Here is an 8,590-nt window from a genome sequence, read left to right on the forward strand (position 1 = left end):
TAAATTTAGTAATCCCGGCGGAAAAACCGCAACTTTTTTTGGTGATGCAGTCTAATATATATGTATGTACACTTGTGATCAGCTAATTAAGGCAGCAACATTTTGATCAATTTTGGCTATTTTGGTTTCGTTTATTTAATGTTTATTACTTTTCCATAAAAGTCTAGCTCATTATATAACAAACACCATATAAATCCAGATTTCAAACTTTGTACAAAAATTATGAAGAATCTGCAAAGTTTCAGCCAAATTTTCAAATTTTTATAATATGAATAATGAATAATTTTTTTCTGACTGCATTACAAATTTTTTTCCATACAAAATAAATTCGACAATTTTTTTTTATGAAAAAAATGCGTCATGAAGTCAGAAAAAAAAATATTAAAAATCAACGCGATTTTTTAGCAACTTTAGACTTGCACATTATTACCCTAGAATTTAATGGGCGATTAAACTGCATACTCAAAAAAATTCTAAAAACTCTGAAAGTTGAAAATCTAGCTTAAACTTTGCAGATTTTTCATAATTTTTGCACAAAGTTTGAAATCTGGATTTATGTGGTGTTTGTTATATAATGAGCTGGACTTTTATGGAAAAATAATACACATTAAAAAAACAAAAGAAAAATAGCCAAAATTGATCAAAATGTTGCTGGCTTATCTAGCTGATCACAAGTGTATATATGTATGTAGCATGTATGCAAAAATATTGCTGACGAACATTATCAATCCCCAAAGGTATGGGTTTAGTAAATCACTTCAATCGACTAAAAGTATTTTGTCTATCTTTATGCGTAATTGGTTATGTTATGTGCATGTAGTATCTTTTTACTAGTCCTATCTAAATAGCAGTACGCATATCCCAAAAAAACAAATATTATTAAACATGCCAAAGAAGGTCAGAGATAACGATATCTTTTGGGTCGCTTTTATCATCATGCATTGTTACAGTATAACAAAGCAGAAAACTCTACAACTGAAGATTAAATATTCGTCTACTTCTAAGGCTAGGTGCTAAATACGTAAACAACTTTTATTTGTAAAGAGCTTCACACACATATGCACATATGTATGTTCGGTACAAACAAATATGGGTGTTGTTAAACACTGTCCATAAGAATGAAAAGACGTTGACGTCCGCGCAGACGAGAGCTCGAACAAAAACTTACCTGTCTCAAGAAAATTTTGTATTTTGCCTGCCTACCTAAGACAAGATGTCAATGATTAAGAAAATAAACTTTATAGCATTTCTATAGGTAAATACTATTTTATCTCTGCAAATTTAAAGGACTTTTTAGATAAATAGTTATGTCATTTAATTCTTACAAGACTACTTAAAAAAAATACTGAAACATTTTTTTTAATTTACCGCATATTTTATAAGACAATAAAATTTAACCAAAAACCCCTGAAAATTATTTTTCATTATTTTAGGAGAGACAAAGTTTAAGAAAAAGTTATCTAATATTGTTTTTTTTTTTATGTTTGTAAGTATGTATATTCATTCGTCCATCTCTATAACTAATAATGTTAGGTAAACAATTTAGCACAGATTTAGTGTAATTACGATGCATTTCCGTGGTTATTGAGTCCCAAGATTCAACGATAATGGGTATCAATAGCGGAATAGAGCAAAACTGGTGAAATTTTCGTAAACTTTTTGAACGATCCGCCTGCAGGACCCGCTATGGCACTAACATAAGGCGAGCCAGCAAGCCAGTCAGGGTAAGAAATGCTATTTCAATGTAACCAAGCTTTTGTTGACTTACTCGTACCAATTTTCGCCTTACCTTACTGGATTATTATGTGATTATTTAGCATTAACAAGAAAAAATAAAAATAAAATAAATAAAAAAATAAAAATAAAATAAATAAAAAAATTAAAGTAAAAATGATAATTTCACTAATTACATTAATTTCCAGGGACCAAGGAGAAAAGGTGTGGTCGAAACTAAATGTTCTCGCAGTTTCTTTCTAATGAAAGTTTAAAACCCAAACCGAAATGAGAACAAAATCTTCGGGAGTGCTTTCACAAGAACGAAGCTGTTGAGCACGTTTCTAACGGGTATTATATAAGACCAAAACTCTATTGAACGTTCCCAAAGAAAACAAAATGCGAACAATACTTTCGGGAACATTTCTAAGAGAACAAATGGGAACTAAAGTCTCCGGAACGTTATGGCAAAGAACAAAACGGGAACATATCTTCTCTGAGCTATTCACGTAGAATGGTAGCGGGAACCGCATTTTTCTCTCATAGCGTTTGCAATAGTTTGAAATATTTGAATGTTAAAATTAATCGAAAATGAACTGAAAGATAATTCTGCCAATCAATTCAACGAAAGACTTAAGCCACGAACTTGCGCAGAAATTGAAAAATTGCTCCCTAATGATAAACGATCTAGAAATTGAAATTATCCTGCTTTGCTCTGGCTTAGAATTAACAATCATGATTCTCACTGAAGCGATTTTCCATCCTAACATGCAAACGCTCCCCCCATGCTTAACGTTAAGTTCTCAAAACTTTTGTTCTCGTTTTTTTTTCTCTAGCAGAATTTTTCCCCAGACTTTTGTTCTTAGGCAGGGTTCACATTAATTTAATCTCTTAATTTAACGATTACTTGGCCTTCTCTTATGTAAAGATTGCCTCAGAAGAAGATAATTCATGCATTTTGCAACTTTGCGACTCGGTGCCTTTCCACTTTACTTAGCCACTATTTGTGACTGTAACAAACCAGCAGTCAAGCTCAACGTAAGATCCAACTCAGTTTTCAGGCTTAAGCTCACTTCATCATTACAAAAATTTTATCTGAACTTAATCACGATATCTTACTTATATCAGCTTAGCAAACTTCTTTTTGATAACAAATGACAACTATAGAAGGCCACCTCCAATTCAAACAATTGCCAGCAACATATGTATATGTATGTATATATATATGTACGTGCGGATATGTACCTAAGTATATATGCATGTGTTTTCTGCGACCAAAATAGTAAGGTTTAAAAATGAGCGCACGAATTTATTTTTATGATTACAATTATTCTTAGATATACTATGAACCAAATTTATCACACTTGTGCATTTATTTTTAAAAATATACATACACTGAGAAAAAAAAATAAACCATATTGTGTTTGTTTTAACCAAAAACGTTTGATTTGGCGCCAAGCGATATTTTGTTCATTTTAAAAATAAATTCGTTTGGGAATTTTTTCGCTTGAATACGCTATTGTTCTGCACTTCACAAATGCTCTTTCATAGTTGGAAGAAAGAACCAAAATAACTAAACTTTTTATTGCGTGAGACGGCAATTGAACTTTGGATCTCCTGGAATCTAACAAATGATAGCAGGCGCCTACATACCTCGGCACTTTCAGCTACAGCCATAGCACGTGAACAAGTTTTCAAATGTTCAATCTGAATCAAATTTCTTACAATGCACTTAGGGGTATTTTAATGATCTGGGCGGCCATAAGTCAATTTTGCTGAATTTTAAGAAAATTAAAAAAAAACAGCCCCCTTCGATAGATAACATTCCGAAGAGCATTTCCCAGTCCCTAACACTTTCCTAACTTGCACAGCTAACGTTGACCGTTGAGCGGAAGAAATTAATTTTCGTTCTCTAAAGAAATTGTGGCGGGTTTAATTAAATATTTTTGTGGTCAGTGAATTTTAAGTTTTTTATGGATTTGAATGAATCAGGTAAAACCGCATACTTTAGAAATACTTCACTGTGTTTTTTTATTTAAAAGACTTTGTTTTATTGCCGTTTGAAAGTATCGTCTTACATTAATGTAAATAAACTGTATTTTCAGAGAACTTGATATTTATTATGAATTACAAAATTTTAGTGTTTTAGCATTTTCTTACCCAAAGTTGTAAGTGATTATTTATGAAAAATCGTGTTATTTTTTCCTAGTGTACATATATGTACAAAAAAATTTTAAATGTTAAGCTCTCACCCCTTGGACTTTTTTGTTAAAAAAAAATATATATTTAGAACTGCCTCAAAGCCAATGAAGTTTTCTTTTTTTATATGGGGAAAAAACACTATTTAATAGAAATGGTAAAGAATTATTGAAAATTAATATTTTTCGATCGGAAAACCCAGTTTCTCTTCAGTAGACTTCCAATAAAAGTACCCAATTGTTTATTTTACCATACCAATAATACCCTACTAACGATATTTTATGGATTTTTGAGGCACTTATAAAAAATAGTTAATAGTTAACGAAAAAACGTTTTTTCCATATAAAATACATGAAAACCTTCATGGGCTTTGAGGCAGTTGTAAATATCTTTTTTTTTAACAAAAAAATACGCCTGTTCTTTTTTCCTATTCAGAAAAATCATTGCGGTGCGAGCTTAACATATTAAACATTTTTTTCCCGCATGCATTTTTTACCACCCTAATGCACATACATGCTTGGGGATTACTACTTAAATAATGAAATCCACCAAGCGCGTGATTTGAAATTTATTTTAGCTTAATGAAGATACAACTCAGCAAAGGCAACAAGAATTTATTTTCAGGCGAAGAAAACATACATATGTATCTATGTAGATATTAGGGTGGATCACTCTTAATTTTTTCACTGTCTTTTAAAACTGTTCAACAAACATAATTAGAACTTGTTGTCCATTTGTATGAGCTATTTTCATTAGATCCGGACATTAGGATTTCTCAAAGCATGACCCAATGCAGCATTGACTTATAAACCTGAGTGGCACATAAATTAAGAATAACAATAGAAGGCATGTGGAAACTAAAGCATTTTTCGCTCATTTACATTTACATATAAATATAGTCTTCCCCACTAATGTTTATTTGAGCGCAGCTGTACAAACTTACAAAAATATTACGCGAGTAACTTAAAGTTGACGTATTCACCCACTGATGGATTGGCTAAAAGCAATGTTAAAGCTTTAATCTTCAAATTACCATCTGCTGCAATCACGAGTTTTAATATTTTTGGATCTGCTTCTATTTCTACAGTTCTTGAAGCAACTCTGTGAGGGTTGGCGAAGATTTGCACAATTCAAACGATGACAAACGGTTGAGCAGTTGCAAACGGTTGTGCGACCAAAATTTTAAAACAACTTGTAAAAACTTTACGAATTTTCAAAAGTGTTGTCGATATATTGTTTATTTGCAAAATAACAAAAAAAAAAATAAAAAATAAAAAAAGAACAACCAAATACTTAGTTCTAATTTATGTTTCCAATTGCGAAAAGTGAATGTTAACAAGGAAAAAAAAAATACATGCATTGTGCAACAAAGAAGTGATAAACAGATGCACCTTCACTTAAATTGTACCGTATTAGTCGTTGCCATTGTTTTCGGTTGTTGCACATCGATTGCAGTGCACTGTGTAAAATCACCAGACACACACACATAAGTATAGATATTGTCGAAACTTTAACGCCGCCGATGGTAACTGTGCCACAAGCATCTGTTACCCACATCAAGCTGCCTGATTGGTGACCCTTTAATAAAAGTATTCGATCCGGATTTGTAAATCTACAGTCAGTCAGCTTTATACCTAATTTTATCTATGGACATTCGTGCAGTACAAAGTAAGTGTAGCATTTCGCTGAAAGTGAATGTCGGCTGTGAAATTTTGGCTTTTATTAATTTTTATGCCACAAGAAGTCGTGAACTAATTTCAATTTATGTATTTAGTTACTTTTCAAATTGAATTTGCATTAAAAACCCTACCCAATTGTTCAAGAGATGGTAAATGTGCCTAATTAAATGCTGCCAAATTGGTTGCACTTTTTGGTTGGTTATTATTTGAACTTACGTGAGATATGATTTTGCTGGTGTATTGTGGTGGATCCATGTTTTGACAACGGTTACGAAACAGTAAAAAGAAGTCGTTAAGATCGCAGCTGAACATCGCCAAATACTCCTTTGAAGTGGTCACAAGGTTGCGTTTATGGTCGGGTGTAAGCAAACGCAGAACCCATCGTGCTGATAGCTTTTTCTTATCCAAATATTCTTGTAAAATGTGATGTTCCTACTCAGTTCAGATTAGGAATGTTTTTCCCGGGAGTTTTAGGTCCCGAAAATCCCGTGATTCTTGGCAAATAATCCCGGTATTTTTGGGATTTGTAATTTGCACTGATGGCAACTCTTTTCCTTGACCAGCATTGACTATACTTCTTTTTTTTTAATAATTAATATTTTTTTATAAATATCTAGCTCATTACACATATAACACCGTGCGATTGTAAATTTTATACACAAAAACCTATATATTTGCGAAACCATGGGCCAAATATAGTAAAATTGCGTTTTTAGTTTTCACTCTGATGTCAGTATTTCAAAAATGATTTTAAAAATTCAGTCAAATGTGTTTTGAGAAGAAGCATGGGTATCAAATTAAAAAGAAAATTCTGTAGAATTTAATTAGATTAAATTTTTTGGTACATAAGGACTGGTAAGTATTGAAAATGTCCTCTTAAAATCTTATCCTTGAAATTTTGCAATATTTGTTTTTGAAAAAATTATATGTTAAGGACTTGTTTAAACTCGATAACATCCTCGAATTTCGTCCTTCTAACTTTATCAACTTAAAAAATTACCTATTCGTCCTTGTGAATCCAAAACATTCTAATTTTTTATATCTTAAATAAATTTCCTCTTGCATTTGGTACCCATACATATTTTTATTCTATATTGCACTGAATTTTTTAAATAATTTTTGGAATCATTCAAAACTTTGAAATTACAGAGTCCTTTAAAAAAATAAATCTTGACGTCAGAGAGAAAAAATAAAAACGCCACTTTAAATAAAAAAGTAGGTTTCAAACCCGTTGATAATAAATACAGTTTAGGGTAGGAGAGCTTCTCAAACAATGTAGAAGCAATTTTTTCGATTTAAGTTGTTGAAAAGTAATGAATATCTAAATCCCGGGACTAATCCCAGGATAGTAAGAAGCGAAAAAATTAACATCCCTAGTTCAGATGCTTACAGCACAACCAGCTCACACACTTTTATTCTCGGGCATCTAATATGATACCATGGATTTAGTCGACGATTTCTGGCGTAACTACCTCGTCTGGGCGACGCACAGTGGTACTATTTCGGCGGAAAAAATACAATTTTTTGGGTATTAAATTTTTATCATTGAATGGTTTAGCCCACTGTTGACACTAATCGTTTGATCTTTTAATCAATTAGTTAATTTGATTAAATTCAATCCGATTACAGTTAATCATGGTTTAATTAAATCTGATTAAACAGTTAATCGTAACCGTGATTAAAAAATTAATTTTTAATCATTAACCTTTTATTTGGTTAAGTAGGTGTGGTGATTAATTAACTTATGCTGGAATTGTCCTGTGAACACTAGGTTAGTTAATCGGATATGGACAATTCGGTTTCTCTCGTCAATCTAAGCAATTTGGTGTGCATTTTCATTGTGATCTATTACAAACGGACGATATCCAAACTAAGTTTTAATATCCCTCGGCACATGTGCGATGCATTGCAAAATGAACTCCTGTTTATGTATTACTAATAATTATAATTTTTTTATATGTACTAAATTATGTGTTTTCTTCAAGCGTGGAAAATAATCACTGTAACTGGTGATTGATTTTAAATTCGGATCATCTGGACAACTTAGTCAGACTTTTTTTATAAAATGGATTAACAATTAATTAATCGTAATCACGACCGATGATTAACGATGATTAATGATTAAAATTAATTAATCGTAATCCCGACCGACCATTAACGATCATTAATCGTACACATGATTACGATTAATTAATTTTAATCATTAATCGTAGATCCAATCAAAAAGAATTTGAAATAAATCACCAGTTACGATTAGCGGTTAAATATATTTATCATTAATCATACAGATAATTACGATTAATTCATTTTAATCGTTAATCCTGATTAACATTTTAATCGTTAATCAGATTAATATTTCGCCAACACTGGTTTAGCCCAACAAAGTGATATTTGGATAAGAAAAATTCATTATAACTTTGTACGAAATTGGCAGTTTTATACAAAATGAAAGAAAAAAGGATTTTTATTCAACTAAAACTGATTGAGATTTTGGTTCACTTAAGCAATGTGTTTTTCCTATAACTTTTGTTTTTATCGTTTTTGTTGTATGCTATTATGAAAATATAGCGCTTACTAGACAGAGATAGAGAAAACAACAGGGCAATTTAATAAATATAAGCAGTCCAAAATTACACTTTATATTTGCTAACTTTGTCACTTTTGATGGACTGAAACTATGTTTCCTTCATGTTTCCTTCGCCTTCTTACTATAAAAAAGGGTAGGATCGGAATATATTCTATCGCTTTCTAAAACAAATTTTGCGCACATTTGCGACCTTTAACGTGGCCTCATATAGTATTTATGGCATTCATGGTATTTTAAAGGCATTTTTGGGGCTAAGTTTGCATGTTAAATAAATCGATTACTCACATTTTTTGGGTGTTTAGTTATAATAATATTACTAACATATAGGCAAAATTTCGGAATGATATTTTCATCGGTCCTTTTTAAGGCGTTTTTGAGGTTAGGTTTGTAAGGGTGGTATGCTTTGAAATAA

The sequence above is a fragment of the Rhagoletis pomonella genome, unplaced genomic scaffold (assembly GCF_013731165.1).
Source record: "Rhagoletis pomonella isolate Grant_MI unplaced genomic scaffold, Rhpom_1.0 Rhpom_scaffold_00010, whole genome shotgun sequence".
NCBI lineage: Eukaryota > Metazoa > Arthropoda > Insecta > Diptera > Tephritidae > Rhagoletis > Rhagoletis pomonella.